Source organism: Phyllostomus discolor, chromosome 1, assembly GCF_004126475.2.
Source record: "Phyllostomus discolor isolate MPI-MPIP mPhyDis1 chromosome 1, mPhyDis1.pri.v3, whole genome shotgun sequence".
Classification (NCBI taxonomy): Eukaryota; Metazoa; Chordata; class Mammalia; order Chiroptera; family Phyllostomidae; genus Phyllostomus; species Phyllostomus discolor.
Window position 1 is genome coordinate 32,754,692 of NC_040903.2, and position 24,825 is coordinate 32,779,516.

The window sequence follows — 24,825 nt, forward strand, 5'->3', positions numbered from 1 at the left end:
CAGTGGTTGCTCTCTAAGAGGTTTACGTGGCTGTTAACGGCAGGGCCACGGACCCGGTCCCTGCAGGAGAAGCGGCCATTCTGCTCCACAGGCCTGGAGCAGCATCTTCAAATATAAAATAACAATAAATGTTTTTAAAACAGTTGATTAAATAAAGAACTATTCTGGGATTCACAAAAGGAGAACTAGAATGACTGATAGTACTTCTTAAAAATATAAATCTCACTAACAAAGAAAAAGGTACCATTTCTTACCTACTTATCTTGCAAAGATTTTTAAAACCTTTAATTTGTCAGGTGAATGAGAGCAGAGTCATTTTGCAATATGTATCAAAAATCTTAAAATTGTTTATACCCTTTGGCTCAATAATTTCATTTCTAGGAAATGGTGCTAAGAAAACAATCATTGATATTTGTAAATATTGAGTTTGTTTACATTATTGAAAACTGGAAATAGTCCAAAAGTCCATAACTGGGGATTTCTTAAATAACTTTTGGTTCATCCATACAATAAAATATTATGTAGCCATTTAAATGCATGCTGCAAAGCATTATGTAGTGACTTGGGAAATGGTTCATTATACAGTCATTGAAAATTAGTGAGCAAAACAATATATGAAATACATATCATGTTTGAAAAATACATGATACATGATAGAAAAACTATACCCTGTGCCCTAAAGTTAACCATGCTTATCTTTTAATAGCAAGGTAATTAGTGATAGTTACTCCTCTGTTACCTTTTTTAGAAAATTTCTCTAATGAACACTTACTTCATAATAAGAAAAGGAGGTATCTTTAAAGACTGAACAGGTCCATGGGCCTCCTTGTTCTAATTACTGTAACAAATGCTCATTGAGTGAATACTATGGGGCACGCACTGATCTAGGTCACGGAAAAGCCAACATCCCTGTTGTCCTGACATTTAAAATTTGAAAGATTGCATTTTTATTGTTCAGTCAATGGGGAAGATATAAGTGCCTTTATATCAAGACTCCTTCAGTTGCAAATAACAGCATCCAGTTCAAATTTGTTTCAGCAAAAAATAAAATGTAAGAGTTTGTGAAACTAAAGTCCATGAGGAACCGACTTTACACTTAGCTAGATTATCTGGAATCTTCAGCACTTGATAACTCACGAAGCCTCGCTTCCTCTGCGACCGCTTGACTGTCAGGCAGGCTGCTCCGATAGCGTCAGGACGGCTGTCGACAACTCCGGTCTCTCATCCACGATCCTTAACAGCCCCAGCAGAAATACAGATGCTGTCTTTCCAATAGCTTTTTTTAAAGGAATAGGTTCAATTGGTTCTGATGGGATCATGTACCCATCCGTGAACCACTCACCATGGCCTCAGGAAGATAATCCTCAGACAGACCCATTCTAGGTGATACGGCCTCCTTAAACATGGACTACGGGTGGACAGGACATTTGCCCCAAGGAAAATCATGAGGTTGTCTCCAAAAAACAAAAAATAGATGCTGAGATTGCAAAACAGCTGAGAAGTCCACAATAGCCTTGTGGCAGAAGGTACAGAGGCCAGATAAGCAAGTTGGAGCCCTGGCTTTAATGCATGAAACTTAATCTCAAAACCAGGCTGCACTTTGACACTCTATTTTATGTAAGCAGATGATGTAATATCACCAGGCAAATTTACTTTTAGAGTCAGACCTAACTGCATGCATGTCTTGAAAACACAGTTATATATATATATATATATATATATATATATATATATATTGTCATATGAATTCTGATCTTATATGTATCACAGACGAACAGAGAATCAACCACGTTAGAAATCTGCTCCCTTGGCAGGTGGTGTGAGGGGACCAAAGTCTTGCCACTACTTAGCAGCAAGACCAGGGCTGGGACCGTGGTTTCTCTTTCTTCCAAGTGTTTCTGCAACAGCGTGTAGACCCTTACCTCATATAATCCCAGCCAATAATAACTCTTCAGACTTTTAAGATTTCATTGTAAACAAAGCACACTTAAAACTTTATAGATCAGCTCATAAACATCTCAGTATTGCTCTGGCTAAAGATTAAACAGTGCCTATCCGTAGGAATAACTAGCTAGTTAGCAACATATGACCCCTATTTTTCCCCAAGGCTCACTTTAAGTTCCTCTTTTTAATAATTATTTTTCATAAGTATTTTACCATTTCAAAGCTCACACTTAAATAGTCAGAAACCAGGCTTGCCAAATATATTTATGGTAGAACATCTGTCGTTCTCTACCTAATTCCACCCTCTGCTCACCTCGTCTCTCCGTAACTGGGAACAAGACTAATGTTGACATACAGAGTCTGGTTCCATGGACAACACTGGGTTCGGGGGATAGGATCAAGGTCTAGTAACTAGAATTAGTATGCAAGGTCAGAACTGGTCCAGTAGAAAGTCTGATTTGATTTGGAGTGAATGAGTCTAAGTCACTACCCTTAATAGCTTCCCTTCCACCTGTGCGCTTGGTCAAAGACCCTATAAGCAGCTGTGTCTACGATTTTATGGCCCAGGGACTTCCTCCAGGTTCCACCTCCCATTCTTTACTTTGAACCTTATTGTTTTGGTCTGGTTTCCCTAATTCCTTCCTGTTTCCTTGAATCTGGATTTTCCCTCTTTGCCTATTCCCTTTGGGTTGATAACTGTGTTCTGGGCTTATTTCACTTCATCTCAGGCCCTTAGCAATAAGCTCTGCAGCCCTGTACAGTCCTTCTTACCCTTCCCAGTACCTCACCACACAAGTCCAGCAGGGCTGGGCCCTTGCTTGTCTCAGTGGAGGGACTGGACACTGAGTCCTCTTGAATGGAGTTTCTGGAGTCCCTTTAGTCCAAGATGAGGACTGAATCTAGTCTGGGTTGGGGAATTCAGTCACAAATACTAATCAAGACCTACTCTGTGCCAGGTACTACTCAAAGTGTGGGGGAGGTCGCCGCAAATTAAATGAGGTCTCTGATCTCATGGAGCTTCTATTCTAGATAGAGGGTGGGAAGGACAAATACATAAGCAATTAGACAGAATGTTAATAATTATAGGTGAGGTTAAGACTGTGCTGCAATGAAACTGAAACTGCAGTGGTCGGGGAAGACATCCTGAGGGCAGATAGGAGTGAGACACAGGAGCCGGCCTCAGGAAGATTTGGAGAAAGAGCCTTTGGAAGGAGAGGGAGCAACAGTTGCATAAAGGCAGGAGCGAGCTTGGCATCTTCCAGGGATGGAAAAAAGACCAGCAGGGCTGGATCCCAGAGAATCCACAAAGAAATAATTTGCTTTCAACATGAAAGGGGGCTCAAAAATTCCGCTTAAAAAGGGGCCGATTTTTCTTTCCAGTTCAACCAGAATCGTGACCATAAATATGATGTGTGCTTGTACTTGTTTGTATGTGCACAAATCTCATTGGCAGTCCTGATAAATAAGTGCAGAGCCAGTTGGGGTCTCCTTGACGCCTATCGCAACTGTGAACGCGGCCTCCGATAACATTGTTTTGTCACTTTTCACTCCCACCAGCAACGAAGACAGATAAATGGCTTCCTGACAAATGGTCCTACTTTCCAGGGCCCGGGGCTCTGAAGGAAGGAGACGTGAGCTTTGGAACATTTCTCGGGGCGACTCCTGCAAGGGTTCACGGCCACGAACTTTCTGAGTCTGCTTCAGAAGGGACTGCTGCATTATTTCTCCTGAAAAATTAGATTTTGCTTGCAGCTCATTAACATTTCAAAAGGCTTATGAAATAGATTCCAGACTAACTACGTGCCGTTGCAATTTGCGACAGAAAATACCTGATCATGGAAATAATAGGGATATAAAGTGAAAGATGCCTTATGTTTTGCCTGTGTTTTGACTGAGAAAGACAAAAATGTGTCTTTTCTGGGAGTGGATTCTCACCCCAGTAATAATCTTTCCAAAGATAACTGTTACAGAGGGTTAAATAGTGTCCCTCCAAAACTTCATGTCCACCCAGAATTTCAGATGTGACCTTCTTTGGAAATAGAGCCTTGGCAGATGTAATTAGTTAAGATAAAGTCATACTGGATCAGGGTGTGCCCTAAATTCAATGGCTTGAGATTCAGACACACAGACACACAACACAGGCCAGGCATAGAGGCAGATTGGAGAGAACAATTATTCAATACAAGCCAAGGAACACCAGGGATTGCTGGGAGCCACCAGAAAGTGTAAGAGGCGAGGAAGAAATCTTCCCCAGAGCCTTCAGAGGGAGTGTGGCCCTGCCAACACCTTGATTTCAGACTTCCAGCCCTCAGAACCATAAGAAGTCACCCAGTTTGTGGTACTTTGTTACTTTGCAGAACCCAGAAACCAGCCCAAGGCTGCCTTTTCCCTGGCACCAGAAGAGAGATAGGAATCACCTGCATCTACACTAGCAAAGTAGAAAATTGAGTAGTTATTCGATGAATTTGACCACCAACCATTTGGGCTTAGGGACCTGAATTAGAAGTTGAGACTTGGGATCAGAAAGTCTTAACTCTATACTTTACCTTGTATAAATTTCTGAACTCTGAGCTCACCTCAGCTTTTCAGATACGGGAAGGACTTACCTCCTAGGGTGGCTGTGAGACTGAGGAGGGGAAAGTCCTGTGAAGAGCTTAGCATGTGCCTGCCCCATAGGAAGCTCCCAGTAAAGCGTAGCTGCAATGGTCATGATCATATTGTCGTCACTCCTCCACCTTCAGAAATGTGTCCTGTCCCTGGAGGAAGGAAGGAGCAGCTGTAGTCAAATGAGCATCAGTATGTATTCCTCCTCTCCTACGTTCAGCTACTACTGGGCACTACCAGTCTGTAAACTGAAAACACTACACGTTCACCAAATCTGAATGAGAGACAGCCTTGCTGTCTTTGCTGTTATGTCCAAACCCCTCAAAATATTCGTAAATAAACTCTTGCCTATCCCAAGATAAAAATATCCTCCCCCCAAAATGAATTTTAAGGACCATTTAGTATTTTCAGTGTCCCTATTGAGAGCTTGTCATATGCCAGGCACTTTCCAAATGGCTTATGTCCACTGGACCTCACGACAAGTCTGCAAACTAGACTCCAACAATCTTGTCTTACAAGTGAGGAGACCGAGGCCCAGAGAAGCTTCTAACTGAGGATTCCAGACTGACTCAAAATGAACAGGGGATAAAAGTGGTGAAGAAGGGGCTGAGGGAAGCTAGGATGTTGTTGCAAATACAGTCGACCTTTGAACCATGCAGGTTTGAACTTAAACGTGAATCCACGTACAGGTGGATTTTTTTCAATAAGTACCTGTACTGTTTTCCATCTGCGGTTCAGAGTCCATAGATGCGGGGGGCCAACTGTATGCATTGCTCTACACCGTTTATATAAAGGCTTTGAGCGTTCATGGATTTTGGTATTCACAGGGTGGGCTGGGGTGGGGGACAGCTTGGAACTAATACCTCACAGATATTGAGGGACAACTTAGTTTGGAGGGAGTCGAAAATTATATGTGGATTTTCAACTGTGCTGAGCCTTAACCCCCAAGTTGTTCGAGGGTCAATTGTACTCACCTTTCAAACAGGTAGAATGAAATGCTGACTGGAAGCCAGGACCGGGCATCAGGAGGCCTGCCTGGGTTCTTGTCTGGGCCCCACCGCCACCGACCGAGTGCAGTGCTGCTTCCCACTGGGCGTCGGCGCCCCCGCCCTCGAAGCTGAGACGAGACGATCTATAACAGTGCTTTCAGCTGCTACTCAAGACCAAACATTTTTAAAAATATTTTATTTATTTATTTTTAGAGAGGGAAGGGAGGGAGAAAGAGAGAGAGAGAGAGAAACATCAATGTGCAGTTGTTGGGGGCCGTGGCCTGCAACCCAGGCATGTGCCCTGACTGGGAATCGAACCTGTGATACTTTGGTTAGCAGCCCACACTCAATCCACTCAGCTATGCCAGCCAGGGCCCCCCAATTTTTTTTAATCGTGATCATAAAATTAAAGTGTTATGATATGTGGTATCATTTATGTCAGTCCTTTTAAGTAATGTGATGTGGAAAGAAGATTAAATATACTGAGATTGAAATTTTGCAAGGAAATTTGTAATATTTACTATACAGTATTGTAGTTTTAGTTTTCATAACACTGATCTTACTGTAGTTAGCTTATGTCAAAACAAAAGCATTTTTTACTTAAATCGTATTTTTTTCTCTTTATGTAGGAAAGTCTGAGTGGTAACAAAAATAAAAATAATAGTGCTTCACATTTAAATAGCATCTTTGATCCGAGGCCTTCCTGGATGGTATTTTTGTAAGCCACATGTGTTATTATTGAGGGGAATGTCACAGTCAAGTGCTAGGATGTCTAGACCACTGATTTTATGGGAGCGCTTCAAAGTCACACAATGACATTTAATAATAAACTCAGTTGTTGCTTCAGTTGTACCTTACATCCCGGAAGTACTGCACCTTTTGGGTTGAAATGATGTTTCATCATCCTGTGTGTTTTCCAGGCAGAAAAACTGAATCAATTCAGAGAAAGAAGAGCCCAGATGTTTGTGGTGTTTATTGGCACCAGGAACAAACGTTTCTCAGGTGTTTACTCTGTTCCCAGCCACGTTCTGAGTGCCTTACTAGTGTTAACTCACGTAAGCCTCTATAGGGTAGGTTGCGACATCTCTGTTTTACAGATGGGGAAACTAAAGCACAGAGCAGGGAATAACCTGGTTCAAAAGCAGTCTGGCTCCAGAGCACACAATCGTCACCACCACCTGCATGTGGGGAAACCGAGGCTTATCAAAATAGTCACTCAAAAACACATGCAAATAACTCCCATTCGCTCACAACACCATAACTACCACCAGCTTGCCCACTCCAGGAGGACATCACGTGTTCTAGCAGCATCATTGACTGGCTCGGCCAGCTTGCAACAATTTCGTCACCTTCAGTGAGTACCAACTGAAGACTCCACTGGAACCACATTAATCTGTTGTATCTGACATTAAATGATTCAACGGTCGGACATCTGATCCTCACTCACGTCTTTGCCAGAAGAGCAAAGAGTAGGCTAATCTTTATTTCTGAGCAGACTGAGTTTCATATCAAATATTACATCTTTTAATGCATAATGCAATTACTTCCAAATCCCCATTATTGTTTTCATTTTATATTCATTCATTGCAAGAAATTTTTTTTAGAAAAGGAACGCCTAAAAAAACCTTCGGTATTGGACAAAATTCATTCTGAACTATTCATTGCTTTTTTTCCCCCTTGAAATTACTCTAGGTCACATTGGTTAAAATTGCTATCATCTGTGAAACATTTTAAATCCCTTGACTCAGAAGCACACTGGTCAAACTTGAGTGTTTAGTGAGTTATTTCACCAGACACTTGCTTACTCCTACGATGTCACCTCTAGCTCAGGGGAAGCAGACTTCTCTCCTCCCCCAGAGGAAGATGGAGTGACCTTTGAAGCTGATGTAACTGCTGCTAAGGAGCAGTGATAATGGCCTCTCTGTAATTACTCTTTATGAAACTTATAAGGATATAGAGTTTAGCAGCAAAGCAAGCTTCTGCATGATTTAATTTTTTAAATTTATTTGCTCATTTATTTCTTTACTCCATGCCTTACTCCACCCAAGGATTCGAAGTCTGTCCTTTTTTTGAGATATGCTGCTTAAGAATTTTCATCTTCCAAGTGACAGATTTATTCAGAGCTGCAGGCAGTGCTTCCCTCATATTTCCGACTTTCCTCCATCCTTGTGTCAGGTAAGGTCTCAGATCCAAAAAAAATACCAACGTTCCTCCAGACAGAATCCCTCTCATACTCCCCACCCCCACCGACTTCTTGGGGATCTCTTTAAAAGAGTCTAGAAATTAAATTTAGAACTATCAGGCATAAGCACAAAAAAGGGGTTATTTAGTGTAGAAATTGGCTTTATCTCTCATGCATTTGCTTCTGATTAGTAAGCAATCCATGAGGTCCACCTTCTCCGAGTCTGCCAAAAAGGGCGGACACCCGTGTGAGGCATTCAGAGCTGTCACGGGGTATGAGAAGGGGAGGGGCGCGGCGAGCAGGGTGGACATGCAGGCTTGCAGAGCCCCGCCGTGTCATAAGCATTCTTTCCAAAGGAAACCAGGCTAAAAGGCTGATAAACCCCAATCTCTTTTCACAGCTTGCCTTCAGAGCCCCTTAATGCAACTCCCTCATTTGTTCATCAGCACTTTATGAGAAAATAAACAAAAACATGGCCTGTTTCCTCATTGTCAGCACATCAGAACACTTCCTGCCCAGAGAGGCCACCATCCCACCCCAAGAGTCAGGGGTCCACTCTCTGGTTTGCCTTGACTTTTTAACAGCTTACTTTGTAAACTGGATTCTGAGGCTAATCAAATCTGAAGCCCCTCCCGGTGGGGGAGGCGTCCTAGCCCACAGTGGCCTGTGAGGCAGCAGGCTGCTCCTCAGTGTGAGTGAGCCACACTGAGTTTGTGGAGGCGGCTGCCTTTCCCTCCGCCCTTACTTAACTTAAAAAAAAGTACATGAATGAAAAGGAGAAGCACTTAAAATAATTAACTTTTCACCAAATCACAAATTGTATTAGGTACTACAGATTCTATCATTGTGTCATTTTCTTTCTTTTAAAGATTTCATTTATTTATTTTTAGACAGAGGGGAAGGGAGGGAGAAAAAGAAGGAGAGAAACATCAATGTGTGGTTGCCTGTCACTCGCCCTACTGGGGACTGGGCCCGCAACCCAGGCATGAGCCCTGATTGGGAATCAAACCGGCAACCCTTTAGTTGGCAGACTGGTGCTCAGTCCACTGAGCCACACCAGCCAGGGTCTATCTTTGTAACATTTTCAAATCAACTTAATTCTTTCAGATTTCTCACTAAATTCGACTGTAAGAGAAAGAGAGAGAGAAAAGAATAAAAAGGAAAACAAAGAGTGAGTGAGTCATGACAAATATAAGAGCTAGAAGTTTATTACTCATATGTCTAAACTCCCAACTGGCTCAGCAGTACACTGAGCTAGGCCTAGCGTTGATATCTCCCTTTTAGAAAAGATGTGAACATTTGAAGAGAAAAAACATGGGCACGGAGTCTAGCTGGAAGACACAGGCAAGATTTTGGATGGATGTTGGGATGTTCCAATAGCTCAGAGGTGTGGTAGGTGCCCGCCATGCCAGCTTTTAGGCATTTCATATACACAGATAACATGGAGCTGTGGTTACAGGCATAGGCTCTGGAGCCTGACTCATCGGGGTCACAGCGTAGCCCTGGCACATGCTGTCTTCGAGAGCTTGGACAAACACCAGGCCTCCGTGTGTGCCTTGTTCTGCGGTTACGGAGATGAAGTGAGGAAAGAGCATGGGCTTGTGCCATTGGGCTCAAGAAATTTTAACTGTTAACTATCAGATTCCATTCGTGAGTTCCAACATTTCTTACACTGTGCAGATTATGGACATTATCCTAAGGTACTGGTTTAAAAGAAGGAAAAGAAAAAAGAAAATACAGACATAGTAGAAACTAACTTTACCATATTTGCTAAGGAGTAGAATTCAGTGTAAGTTGCATCTTTCTTAGGACCCATGCAAGAGGGGCTTTATCATCACCAAACCAAGGTCTCATTTACAAAGGAAGCAAACTCCTAGCAGGAGGCTGGAGCAGATTTTGGAACTGAAATTTTAGGGAGATGCAGAACCACTGCCACTGACTGTGATCATGTGATCTTGGGCGAGGCATTTAACCTCTTATTGTTCTCATCTAGAAAAAGTGAGTTGGATGAAAAGGTATCAAAGGTTTCTAAGAGTCCCATTTCACCCTAACATTCTAACATTTTACTTAATGCTGTGAATAAAACCAGAGAACAAGAGCAATAGCTTCCAAACTGTCACAATCTAGAATAGAAACATAGCACTGTATCATTTAGACTCTTGAGAATACGCTATTGTTGAGCATTTCTAGTGTTGACTGCCCAACTAGAAACTCTTAGAAGACAGAGGTCATGCATCCTCTTATTCTTCACTGGCCCCTGCCCAGGGTTTAACACATAGTAGTCATCGGAATGTGAACCTAATCCCAAAAGGCATATACATTCATTCATAGTCATGCTGGGTACTAGTTGAGCAATCACAGCAACCTAACCTGAAACAGGCATCAGTGAAAATACCCAGGTGTGTGACTCATGAGTCAAGCATGTGACTCAATAAAGCATATAGCCTTTCATTCACTCACAAATATGTATTTAATAACTATGATGCACCAGGCACTGTGCTAGATGGGGGATGCTCTCCACCATCACAGCCCTGAAGGTCTCACACAGGCTGTGCATAAGTCACAAATGTGGACCGATGAAGCATGACCAGAGGCTGAGCTGGGTCAACAATCCTTTTTCTCCCTAATCGTGCCCCCTCCCCCTTACCGATGAAGGACCTTCTCAGCTCATCCCTAGAGTTTTATTATTGAATAGTGTTTATCATGTCAATAGGTGTGATATTGCTAAGTCAAAAGAAAAATATGCATTTATAGGGCTTTGCTCAGGTCTAAAACCCAGTGTATATCAACAATGTTTTGGCCCTTCTTAAAGCGGAAATACTATACTATAGACTGGTGTCTCCTTATCCTAGAAGCCTCCTGAACTTAACATTTCCTCCTGCTGTGTTTCTGGTCCTAACCACGTCAGCGAAACACTCTGTGGCCTGTAGATTATCTGTAAACCAAGTGACAGGTATCCAATACAGACTATGGGAGGACATTTCTTTGCCCCCATTGTTGCCCTCAGATGATGCTGTGAGAAGTAAAAGTTCATCAGATGCAGACCTGGTTCACGATAGACCCTCACTGTGAATTCCTAAGGCTGGAAGGCCCTTTGCAATTTATCACTCCTCCTGCTTATCAGTCATGGAGTGACTTCTCTCCATTTAAATAGCAGCCTGGTTCTCTCCTATGGCTCCATCCCAGTTGTTAAGGTTCTCTAAATGCTAATCAGGAGATAGGGAACACTCTGTGATCTTGTAGTGTTCACCTAGCAATTCGGTAAAAACAGAGCATAGGTATCATGCCTGAATACCTACATTTGTTAGTCAAGGATCAACACAGAAATCACCACCACAGAGGCTGTGGATACCACCAACAAAGAGAAATGGAACAGATAAACATTTTTTGGTGGTAACATCAGTAATAAGAATAAAATCCATACACATGTCAATGGTTGTTTGTACCAAAAAACAAAAAAGGAGGGAGGATTGAAATTATAAAGCTTGCAGTTCTAAGGCTTATACAGAGAGACATAAGATGGTTCTGTGAAAAATATTTGATATAAGAATATACAAACATTTCCAAATAATGTGAATAATCACATCTGGGTGCTTAGTGAATAAGATGATTAATGATGTTATGTCTGACAGTCTTTTTTAGAAAGTTGCTGTGGTTTTGTGGATAGAAAACCAACTTGGAATTGAGAGGTCTTTGTCTGATCCAATCAGTATTTATAGAGAGCCTTGCCAACTTCACCATGAATGCATTGAGTGAACATTATAAAGTCATACCTCCTTCCTACAGTTTACTTTTTAGAGTTGTCCATGAAAGGATCCAGGTTGAGTGAGTTTTTTTAAAGGTTCTCAGTCATCACTCATATTTATGAAAGTATATAAAATAATTAACTAATACAGCATTTCCCTCGAAAGCTAGTAGAGAATTCTGTGTGATGACTTCATAAAACAAAACCATCCTGCTAATGTGACATCTGTAGACAGTGTCACAGAGCCTCAGAGCTGGAAGCATACTCAAGAAGTCACAAAATGAAATACTATTTGGCAAATATCCATATATAAGTAAGTTGGCCTGGACAGAACAATTAATGTTCAACATTAATCAAGTAGGGGATCCTAAGGGGCCTGAAACAGCAGAAATCAAGAGGAGATTGTTCCCAGAAGGAAACAACAAAGTTAAGATGTTGAGCCAGGATTACAAAATCAGAGTTAACGTCAAAACCATCAGAGAAATATATCCTCTTGGGAATGCCGGTAATTTCAGTTCGGCATAGCTTCTTTTACATTTTTATTCATTAATGTCAAGTCTGGTTTTAATATTAATTGTCAAGGGTCAAGTTCAGACACAAAAAGCATAGGCGTGCAAGTAGATACAACCTGATGTGTTTATCTTTTCAGTGCACACTTTCTGCTGCAGGCGTGTGCCAGATGTAGCAGCAGCTGTAGGAAGTTGTTTATCTACCCTCTTGACCTTTGGTGAAGTGTTAGGAGACGGTAAAAATCATGTTTTTAAATTATAGGCTTCTCCTTTCAAGCTAGCATCTTCTTAGTAATAGTCAAAACACATCAATAAAAGCATAAGGAGGTCAAGAAGTTAAGATTGTGTTCCAATGATATTTGTAAAAACATACTTCTGCAATGATTTACAATACCAGAGAGACTCTCTGCTTACTTCCAAACTCACTTCATCCATTCCACATTCAGTAAATATTTATTACACTCCTTCTGTGTGCTGGACACAACTAAAATATGCAATTCAAATGAATCCTAATATCTGTACTATTTGTGTCTTGCAAGAATTTTTACAAATGTCAGTTGTGCTTTGCAAACTCATCCTTTAAGTTTTTCAAAATCTATTAATATTCTCAGGATGAGAGGTGGTTCAAAATAATTAGGCATACTAATTAAGAAAATGTTATTTGGGAAACAGGGGTTCACAGCCAAATGTAAAAATGTCAGAGGCAAGTGCCCCAACTTCCTTGCAGAGAAGCGAGCTATGACCAACCATTAGGGCCACACAGCTTCTGTACTGAGGGGCTCACCACACGGGTCTGCAGGGATTACATTAAATGCAAGTGGGATTGATCTATCAACCTAATCACTCATGAGAAATAATAACAGTGTCATTAGCTGAGTTTCCAAAACAATCCAGTTCCTGCTTGAAAGTCAATCCCCCAGAAGCATGCTAAGACTTACTTTTGTTATGACATTTGGATGAAGTCACAAACGTTCCCTTGGTCTTTCTCTGTCAACGTCAACGTCCCCTAGGGAAACCAGTGTGGGGTTATCAAAAAAACAAAGGGAAACAAGTTACGATCTCCAAAGAAAAAGACACAAACAAAAATTATTTTTAAGGAACCCAGTTAGTTTCTTATTCTGATCCAGAGAAAAACGTAGAAAAGATCATATTTGCTTCCCTTCAAAAAGTTAGCTTGCAACCCAAATCAAAATGTGTTCTCATACATCTTAAATCACATTTGTTGATTTGTCAGCATTGTCTTAACATGATAAAATATCTGTGAGCTTGAACATTTACATTAAGTTATATTTAGACGTGTTTACTATATGTATTGTAATTCAGTTATACAGGCATTAATGAATTCTTTGGAACTCTAAAGACCTGACAACTGACATAAAATTTTATTTCTCTTTAAGATGCATTTTTTTCTTTTTCTTCTGTTTAGTCCTTTTAAAACAACCATGGGAAACTGTAGCCGTAGGGAGGTAACAGGACGGCATGTGAATTTTGCTCAGTGTTTTCGCGTGTGCACATGGGCCGTGTGTGTTTGCTGAGAACACCAGGATTGATGGGCATGGCCCTGCTTTGCCTTCAAGGAGCTCTCAGTCTAGCAGCTAGACTTTGGAGCTGATTTGCTGGACATGGTTTTCTCTGGAAATCTGTGTCTATATAGTAAAAGGCTATGCATTCACTGTGCAAAAGTATCACATAGAATTTTGAATTTTCAGCTTCCACAATTGGTTCTTTTGTTTCCCATTCAGTGTGTGACCTGAAAGCAGCCCTTAAACTCTCTGAGCCTCAACTTTTCGTTCACTTCAACTTGCCTTAGAGAGATAAGTCTTTCAAAACAACAATTTCCATTGACAACCTTTTCCCTTATTTCCCCAGTTATTTCATCAAGGAACATATATAAAGGACCCAGGGATAAAGCTGAAGAGCGGAGGGATTGAGGGTGCAAGGTGGGGATGGGAGCACAGGGGAAAGTGGTGGTGGGAAAATGGAGACAACTGTACTCAAACATTGATTTAAAAAATGATTAAAATGAAAAACTAAAAATAAAAAATTCAATTTGGCTAAAATGAAAAAAAAAACAACTTCCAAACCTTCTGTTGCAACAACAACCTGTTCAACTGATTTACCAGTCATGCAGATTGCTTATACTCAGTCTGAGCGCTGAGCAGGATCAAAAGAAACATGAAAACATTCTGAAAATATTTACGGATGCCAAAGAATGAGACAATCCATCATTCACTCATTCAGTAAATCCGACCTGCATGTCTACTTCGTGCTCGCTGCTCTGCGAGGGTGGATTCCGAATGTCTTCCTCACGCACTTCAGAGCTGCGGTGAATCATGATGACCAAGGCTTGGTCGTGGTCACAGAAAAACAGCCCGAACCTCTTTCCTAAGACATTTTTGGTAGGATTCCTGCGAGAGAGTATTGATGGGGAAAATGTTGAGTGTTAGTGAAGGCAAAAATATGTGTATTATTGGAGTAAAATATGGACAATTCATATGGTGTGATATATATAAGTAGGGTGTGATTTTAGGGAAAAAAGTGAAATATCCCTATGACACCAAAGCACACGCAACAAAAGAAGAAATAGATAAACCTCAGTAAAATTATAAACAATTGTGCCAAATGTTTGTCAACATATTCAACACAATCAACAGAGTGGAAAGGCAAACCACAGAATGGAAGAAAATACTTACAAACCGTGTACCTGATGAGAGGTCAATATCCAGGATAAAGAAATCTTAAAACTTATAAACAACAACAACAAAACAAAGAACCCAATTTAAAAACAGGCACATACTTGAATAAATATTCTTCTAGAAAAGATGTGCAAATGGCCAGTAAACACATGAAAAGGTGCTGGATATCACTAATCATTGGGAAATGTAAATCAAAACCACAACGAAACATCTTTGTGCACCCATGAGGATGCTTATTATCAAATAAACAGAAAAGAACACGTGTTGGCGAGGGTGTGGAGAAATTAGATCCTTTGTGCACTACTAGTGGGAATGTAAAGTAGTGTATCCACTATGGAAAACAGTATGGTAGCTTCTCAAAATTTCAAAAATAGAACTACCATACGATCCAGCAATTCCACTTCTGGATGTATGTCCAAAAGGAGTGAGAGCTGGGCCACAAAGAGACATTCGCACACCCGTGGGTATAGTAACATCAGTCACAGTCGCCAAAATGGGGGAGCAAGCCAAATCCCCATCAAGAGATGAATGGATCATCAAACTTTGGTATACACATGCAATGGAATACTATTTAGCCTTAAAAAGGAAAGGAATTCTGACATAGGTTATATCATGGATAAAACTTGAGGACATTATGCTCAGTGAAACAGCCAAATACTGGATGATTGCACTTGAGGAGGCATCCAGAATGACTAGACTCATAGAGGCAGAAAGTAGAATGGTGGTGTCCAGGGGCCAGGCAGGGAGAGGAAAATGGAAATTTGTCCCTTAATGGGTATAGAGTTTCTGTTTTTCAAGCTGAAAAGAGTTCTGGAGATCTGTTCCACAACAGTGTGATATATTTAACAATGCTTAAAAGTACACTTAAAAATGGCTAAGACAGTCAGCTTTATTACATGTGTTGTACCACTATTATAAACAATAAGAACAAATTTCAAAATAAGTCAAGGGTCCCAATGCAATTTTAGAAAGTTGATTTAACAAATACCACTCTCAAGGATTTTAAAAATCTGAAATATTACAGGTGGAGTCAAGAAACAGAGGACCATCAGCCCAAAAGGAGCATGGAGTCCAAAATTTAACACAAGGTCTGCCAGCATCTCTTCTCAAACTGACAGCAGTAAGACTAACACACAAAGGAGATATAATGAAGATTTGGGGAACATCAATTGGTAATTGAATTAGAGCTCACCAGAGAAACAGAACAAATGCAATACATGTAGAAAGATTTATTTTAAGGATTGGTTTGCATGACGGTGGGGGCAGACATTCAGATCTACAAAGCAGGCTGTGAGCTGAAAATGCTGACGAGAGTTGATGTTGCAGTCTTGAATCCAAAGGCTAAACATGGGAGCAGGGTTTCTGTGTTACAGTCTGGGGACCTCAGTCTTTGCTCTAACAGCCTTCAACTAACTGCATGAGGCCCACCCACATTATGAAGGGCAGTCTGCTTTACACCAAGTCTGCTGATATAAAATGTTCACCTCACCTACATGAGAAGAATCTCATGTTAATGGTAGTCTCATCTAAATAGCTTCACAGCAACATCTAGACTGGTGTTTGACTAAACTAGTACCACTGCTTAGCTAAATTGACATGTAAAATTGACTATCTACCAGTAATACAGATTTCCCTTTAAACAAGCGTATCTGCATTTGTAGAAGTGAATCTTTAATTACAAGTAGTCACCTTGGGAACTTATACCCTCATTCCATTGCCACCTTCTTTATTCTCTTTTGAAAAGTCTCTTTCGTACCAATCACAGAGCTAGTTCCAAAGCAAAAAATAAAAAATAAATAAAACCCTTTGCTTATAGTCACTTCTTAAAATAGTCAAGATGCTATTAATTTGTTTATTTCATTAAATTATTAAAATAAACTTGCTGCAAAGACTTAGGGCTAGTTTTGAAAATCACATCCACCATCAAAACTGAAAATTACCACTTTGGGGAATCTTTAAAAATATGTCCTGGAAACCATCGGACCAGCCATGTTCCAGAAACTGACCCAAACATCAGCATCCCCAGATGCAGCACAGCACTCCCAAAGGTACCATCTTCCAAAGACTGTCCTCAGTTTTCCAGACGGGTAAACCCTGGTCATTCCCAGTTGAACCTTTGACCTACGTGGTAACTATACAGGGGAATTTTCCTGGGAAGGAATATGATAATGATGAGTGTGAAAGATCTCCCTCACATTGTTCAAGACAGGGAAAATACATATACAGGAATAGACACAGAGAACAGACAGATGGTTGCCAGAGGGGATGGGGAACTGGATGAAAAAGTTGTAGGGATCAAGAACTACAAATTGGTAATTACAGAATAGTCAGAGATGTAAGAACAGCTTAGGGAATATACTCAATATATAATAACTGTGTATGTGCCACTTGGGTACTGGCAATATCAGGGGGACCGCTTTGTAAAGTATATCTAACCACTATGCTATACACCTAAAAGTAATACAAAATCATATGAAATGTAAACTGTAATTGAAGAATAAGTTACAGTATTAACCTTACACATTGGAGAGAATGCTGCATAGCCGTCTATAATGGTGTAAACAGGGACAGAAACGGTATAGACACGTTTTAGGCGGTAAAACTCCTAAACTGTGTGTGCAGCACCTTGTGGTCACTTTTCAAAGCGAGAGACTGTAACTTTGATACCATGTGTTCTAACCTCCCCAAATTTAAAAAATTCTGTAGCAGAATGTTTAATTCAATGGAAAAAATGTCCAAGTTATATTGCTGAGTGAAAAGGTAAGTTACAAAAAGAATGTGTGGTATGCTGTATTTTAAATATTTTTATGTGTGCTTAGTAAATAATAAGGGAAAGTATATATCAAAATGTTAGCAGGAATAACCTTTGAAGAGTGAGATTACAAACGACTCTTTGTTGCTGCTGTCTTATTTTGCTTTGCCGCTATCTTATATGCACTTTCCTGGTTTTACACAGTAACATGTACTGCTTTTATACAGGAGAAAGATAATAAAAGTTTAAGTTGTACATGGAGAGTCGAGGAGTGGTTGGTCGTGTGTGGTCAGCGCAGTGCAGATCGGAGCCTGCGAGTTCCGGAGATTAGTCGTAGCAATGAGAGCAACAGCGGTGATGACAGTAAAAATAAACTCCTTCATAACGACCTGTGCGGATGATCCCCGGTTTCCTCATCTGTAAAGCAGGGTAATGTTAGGGAATGATGTATCTCCCTCTGGCATTGAGTTATTGGAATAATTAGCTGAAATAACACAGACAGAGCATTTATCATAGTACCTGACAGACAGTAAGTCCTTAGCAAATGTTCTTAAGATTATTTGCTATAAGCATATTGGTTGGTTTTAACTTGAAGTTCAGAGAAATTAGAGGTGTTATGTTGTATGTCCAGTGATAATCTTGGTCTCATAGGAACTAACAGCATCTCACATGATGTTACTCTCAGACGCAAGAGCTCCTTGGAAGGGCGCAGGACCCCCGCCACTTGCCAGAGGCGACCCAGTCCTGCAGGACGATAGGACCGAGACCGCGGTGACGAGCGGAGTCACTTTGTCCATCGTCAGTTTTCAAACTTGCTCCTCTGACAGGAAGGCAGGCGTGGCATTTCCCACGGAGCTTTTGACATCTGTTGGGCTCGGATTCTTAGTATCACCATTTCAAATAAGAACAGTGATATATTTTTACCTGGAAGCCTCCATTTTTTTTGGTATTTTTTCCTTCGTTTTGGAGCTTTGGCTTGATATTTAAAACGTAAATTGTGTTCATGTTTCCTTCTGTTTATCCGCCAATTTTGCCACTGCCAGGTTATCACGTGAAACTTCAGAGAATTAGGGAAGCGGGACTATGAGGGAGGGGAGAAGAAAAACGGTGTAAAACAAGAAAAACAAAACAGAAATATAAAGGAGATAGGGAACCAGTATATTCTATAGTCACCTAAAAGTGTGATGGGAATAGAGCAGGAGGTGGCGACAGAAGCCTCCAAAGGCAGAACTGCAAACTCTCACCTTGACCACTGAGCACTGGAAAATGAGAGGTGGTCCTAGATAAGCCCAGCTTTTTTCTGCACATTTCACAGACTGGCAGTCTCAGGCTTCACAAGGCCAGGCCAGACTTGGCTAGGATCTAGACAATGGGTGGGAAGACTTCCTTCTAAATTTAAAAGAAAAAAAAAGGAAATCTCATTATGTTCAGTCTTTAAGCTCTTGGGTACAATTGTGGCTCCAACAGGCTTGTTCCTGATAAGGAAATCAATTGGATTGAAGTGCCCTAAGACCTCAAGCCCTTCTCTCCTACAGCCAGTGAGCAGTCACTCCTCAGTGAGTAAGGGTTTTTCCTTGTTAATCAACAAAGCTTAATTACAGCCACTAACTCAAACATAAACCTTTTACTATATTAGTCATTGATTTCCCCAAAATCTATTACTCAGAATCTAGAGTTTCAAATTTTTATTCAAAATATATAATTTTCCACCATCACAGATCACCAAGAATTCAAAAATACTGATCATCTTTGGAAAATGCAACAGAATTATATTTAAGACCAAGCAGAGATCGTTTTCATGAACTAAGAGTCGACTCGCCATTCATTCCAGGCCACAGTCCATGAAGTTCGTTTTCCTCAGCCCTCTCTCACAGGTACGAAGGCAACTCACTGGCTAAGAAGCGTGAGCTTTGTCTCCCAGAAACGGAAGGGAAAAGAGAAGAAGCTGGAGCAACAGAGGCTGATGCAATTTTAAAAACATAAACAAGCTCCTGATGGAAGCCAACTTGCTAAGCAGAAGAATCCACAGATGGCTTGAGCAACTGACAAACGTGTATCATTCTTTAATTCCATTATCAGGCATTTATTGTGTGCCTACTGCATGCCAAGCCCATCTGCAACTGAGCAGATGTAACCATACTTTCAGGCAACCTGGAAAAAAATAGTGTGGTGCCAAATACATGTTCGATTCCTTATAAGTGGTCCCACTCTATGAAGGTAGAGTCTTTCTACAATAAAATGAACCAGAGAACAGATCATTTCCCCTGATATCGTCAAGATTTCTGTGATTTAGGTTTTCTTCAGGTACACATCAAAACCTAAACCAGATATTTTTATACTAAGCCCACAGGAAAAATAAGTTAAATGGAATATGGTAATATTTCCCCCCTCTACCTCACTCCTACACGCAGATTTCTGGTAGACATACATTCCCAACGTAAGTCCCTTGGTTGTCCCTCTAAAACATATTCTGACTGAAGAGAGCAGGTACGGTGACAGGTGGGTTAGGTAAACCCAACATCATTGCTCAGAGAGCTGAAGTTTTAATGTGACTTCGTATCTGAAGCTTGGGATCTAAACTATGAGGATGAGGGGAGACAGGATCCGTGGTGGTGGTCACAGTGAACCCAGGCCCCTGGGCACTCCCCCGTGCATTAACATAATCACAGGAGCTGTAAAGCCATAGACAAGTGTTTGCTCTTCTGAAAAGCTTCATTTATCCTGCCATTTCAACAAACCCCAGTATATGTTTGGTTCCCTTTTGATGGAAACAGCGGAATGCCCTGAGCCACAACAAGTCAGTAAGAGGTCACAGAGGAAAATTTAAGTGTCAGTTTTCATTTCCCTCCCCATGACCCTCACTCTTGTCATCTTCACTGAGACATCAGTTGCCTGCCTGCTGAGCTCCCCTGGCCTTCAAGTAAGGAAAAGCAATTCCCAGGAGGAAACTGAAGAAAAAGCAAAACTGATATGGACGGCGCTTGAAGAAGAAATGAAAGTGGGTGGATGGAAGGTTCACATTCCCACAACCCCAAAAATAAACAGGCCACTTCAGAAAATCTGCCCTTCAGTTGAAATACTCGGCAAAAGAGAATGGAGCAGCTTCACCACAAAGTTTGTATGCCTTGACTTTTAAGAGAGCTGGTAGAAAAGAGACTAAAACAAAAATAAAGAAAAATGTTAATAAATGATTGTGTTTGAGGAGAAGCCTTCTTCAATTCCACACAACCACCAATGTCAATAATCATTATCATAGCTAACATTTAGTCAGCACGTAGTAAATGCCAGGCGCCATATTAAGCCCTATAGAGATCTTATAGTTCATTCTCACAAAAATCTAATGAGGAATGTATTATTATTATCCGCATTTCACAGATGAGCTCACTGAGATCCACAGCTGTGAAGGAACCTACAAGAGTCCAGAAGGCTAGTAACAAGGTTAACTCCAAAGCCCCACTGCTCAACGCTCACCTAGAAGTCTGACCTCTTCCCAGAGAAATTGTTCCACTTACCTATTGCTATGTAACAAACCACCCCAAAACCTAATGGCTTAAACCTCATTGCTTTTCTTTCTCGTGGTTTTTTGGCTTTAATGAGCTCAGTGAGGCAATTCTTGCTCAGGGTCTCTCATGTAGTTACAATCGTATGTATGACAACTGGACCCAATATGACATGAGGGTATGACCGAACTGGCCTGAATGTCCAAGATGGGGCACTCACATGACTGCCAGGTGATGCTGGCTGTCAGCAGGGTGCCCAGGTGGGGCTATCAACCACACCACCAACACAAGGCCATCCACGTGACCTGGGCTTCTCATGGCACAGCAGTTGGGTTCCAAGACATAATACTCAGAGAAGGACACCTCCTAAAAGCAAACATTTCAAGAGACCCAAGCAGAGGTTGTAAGGTTTGTTATGACCTAGTCTCAGCACAATTTCCACCAAATTCTATTGGTCGACAGTGACTCACAGGCACAGCCAGACTGAAGTGGAGGAGACTACAAAGGGCATAAATTCCAACAGGTGTTGGCTTGATGTCTAGAGAGTAACCACCATAAGTGTATCTGTAGAGCACAGGTCTTCATGGGACCCGCTTGAGGAGAAGCCAGAGAAGGGAGTCTGGCCCCCTGAGGCTGTGGGAATGGGGAAATTGTTACCAAAATATTCAGCAACTTCTTACTGAGAGGCAAATCTGAAAACAATGCAAGAAAAGCGAATACCCATTAGAGACACCAGTTTAAATCTAGTCCCCCCTGTGATCGCTGCAGAAATGACCACTTACTGCACACAAACTCTGAGTTCCTCAGCATCTTCGCCAAAGTCCTGCCCTAAGGTAGTTCTCTGAAGGCCTCATGTATTTTGTGGCATACATGTGATTTCTTCTGTTTTACTAATCCTTCCTTCATACAGCCTGCTGATTAGAGGCATTACAGGATACGTAGAAAGAGGGTGAGGGTCTTTGGAATCAAAGAGGCCTGAATTCACATTCAGACTCTACCAGAATTCCTAGTCCTTAAGTAAGACTTAACCTTTCTGACATTCTGTTTCCTCACCTAAATAACAGGAATGCTAATATCTGCAGCTACAGCTGAGTGTGTCTGTCTCTCTGTGTTATTGATATACAACATTATATATTAAATTCAAATTTCAAATGGAATATACATATTCAATTTCCTATATAGCTCTTCATACCTAATAGAACAACAACAACAATAAAAACTAAGTCACCTTCATATCTCACTTTATAAAGAAGAAAACCAGGAAGGAATTTAATTACCTGCTAAGAAATTGAGCAGATCAACACCCTCAAAGCTTTAGACCCTAGGGATTACCACTGGTCTGCAGTGGGGCCTTTCTTCAGCAAGGTCCTGTGTCTAGGGCCATGTGGTCCTAACAGTTCTATACCTAGACAGGAAGACCATGTGAGACAGGAATAGGAGCAAGAAAAGAAGTCAGAGCACAAAGATTATTTTTATTGCACAATATCTGTCTCAGAGGAGATATACAGTAATACTTGTTGAGTAGGTGGGTAGGTGAATGAATGGATGGACAGACAGACAGATGAATGGGTTTTAGTTGCAAATCTTTTCCTTCACGCCAATATCAGAAGATGGCACTTCTACCTCAGGACATTCCCATCCATTCCCTACTCCTTAAACAGAGATAGAGCAGAAGATCATCTCTCCCTTCCTTGTTAATGTTCTGTCTGTCTCAGTTTGTCTCCTCAACCTGCGTTTTCCTCTTTCCTCCCCCACCTGCCATAGGATATCTAAAGGGAGAGCCCAACAGCCTAGGGAGACAAGTGTGAGCTCTTAGACTGTGAAGGGGAAGCTTCTATTTCTTCTTCACTTAATTCTGACAATGTAGTCTTGTCCTTCAGCTTCTGCACCTAGCATTAGGGCTAGTGTGAAGACATCAGAAGTGTTTCCCCAACATGCTGCTCCTATGCCAAAGGACATGGAGTAAAACTTTTCCTTTTGTCCTCGAATAGAGTCTAGGGTCCTGGCTCTGGACAGTGAGGGTCTGAATACACCCCACTCTAAAGTGAGCCACAACACGAGGTCGTTCTGAAAACCAGCAGAACCAGCCCCACCACCATCACCACCACCACAATCGCCCTACCCCCACATACATAAAACCTTCTTCAGTATAAGCTAAAAATGAAAATTAAAATAAAAGGAGATAGTTGGAATTGAGAACTCCCAAACTCCTAGGTCCGTAGCACACATTTTATACAAGACTGGAGATGTGTGCTTCCCCACCCCTCACAAAGCCAGGCAGTGGACAGTGTTGCAAGATAATCACCTTTAGAGACTAAGGGCATCTTTAAAAAAAAAGAAAGAGGAAATTGGCACCTCACACTTGGATAGATGCTCAGTGAATTGTACAGTCTGAAGCCCCATACTTGGGTTACCACTCAAGTGGAATGTGATAAGATGTCTCTTAGGAGAGTGTGACATGCTTCTCCTAGAGGTTGGAAATATCCACGAACATACAGCCTGGTGTCTGCTGCTTTTCTGGAAACCTATGAAGGCAGAATCCATGCTGAGTAGCTCTCAGAAGAAGATGGAGACAACAATGGAGGATGCCCAAGAAAACTCCAGTGCTTCTCATGCCTACTGCAGCGGACATGGAGTCAAAGGGACATGGTGTTAGAAGGAGGGGCAGAATGTGGAGGAGGTCCAAGGGGTTTTGGAGTAAAGGGAAGTGAACCCCCTATTTCCTCTGAGGCTACCTCTTCCCCAGAGAAACTGTTGGAGTCATGGATCACTGATGGAAGCAAAGGAAGATGCAGTTACCCTCTCTAAAGGGGTCTTCAGCAATACAGAGGTCCAGAGGGAGATAAACAATATTCCTATAAATCCAACCACACTGTCTATACAGAGGTTCCCACACAACAGCAGAAGCATCCAGATGAAATCATACCCAATCAAAGCACCACTTTTCCACCACTGACTCTTGCCCAGCGGTCTAAGATTTTGCTCACCCATCCCTTTTCCCTGTCCCCAACTGAGGAAGGTTCCAGTGGTTCTCAACCAAGGCAGAAAGGTCCCCCTAGCAGGTATTTGAAAAAGTGGTAGTGGGTAGGTTGGTCATCATAAAGACTGAAAGGTGCTATGAGAATTTGTTCTGGGGATGGAGGAGAAGAAATTTAAATATTCTCAAGTGTGCAAATCTGCAGAGTAGTTCCACCCTAAGAATTGTCTCATCCAAAATGATAAGAGCACCACACCCCTACCCCACATGGAGAAACAGATGTGTAAACCCAGGAGAGGGAGGAGGTGTGGACTTGGGGTAGATTATTTCTCCCCTAGCTCCCTACCTCTTGCTTATCACTTCCTCCTGCCCCTCTCTTCCAAGATGCTGGATTTGAGGAAAAAGTAAAAGGGCAGTTAATAAACTCCAGATGTCCCAGGCCCCTAGGGTCAAAGCTGTGGTTTGGAAGAGGTAGGAGATTAGATTTAAACTGAATTAGAGATTGACACTTTAAACCAAAATGCACTGAAATTTTTATAACTGAAAGAGAGCAGAAAGTTACCAAAGATGTTAAAGAGTAGGAAGTGGAAATTCAGCTGAACACTGTAGAAATCAATAATGGGAAAAACTACAAACACTTCATGTTTACCCCCTCACTTAGTTAAGCCTCCATGCTTACCTCCCCCATAAAGGAGAGTAGGGTCATGGTTTTCAAACACGCCAAGGAAGGAAGGTCACAGAGAATGTTTCTGTCTGCTGTACTGACCACTGCAGATAAGCAGCTGCTGCTCACCCACTTGGAAACACGACATCCTGCTTCCGCCCAGGGCCCTGGGTGGAGCCCAAAGGCCGCCCTGTGGGGCTGCAGCAGATGGATGGAAAGCTCATCAGAAGCCTAGCAGGGGTGCTGGCCCCTGGGCACAGCTG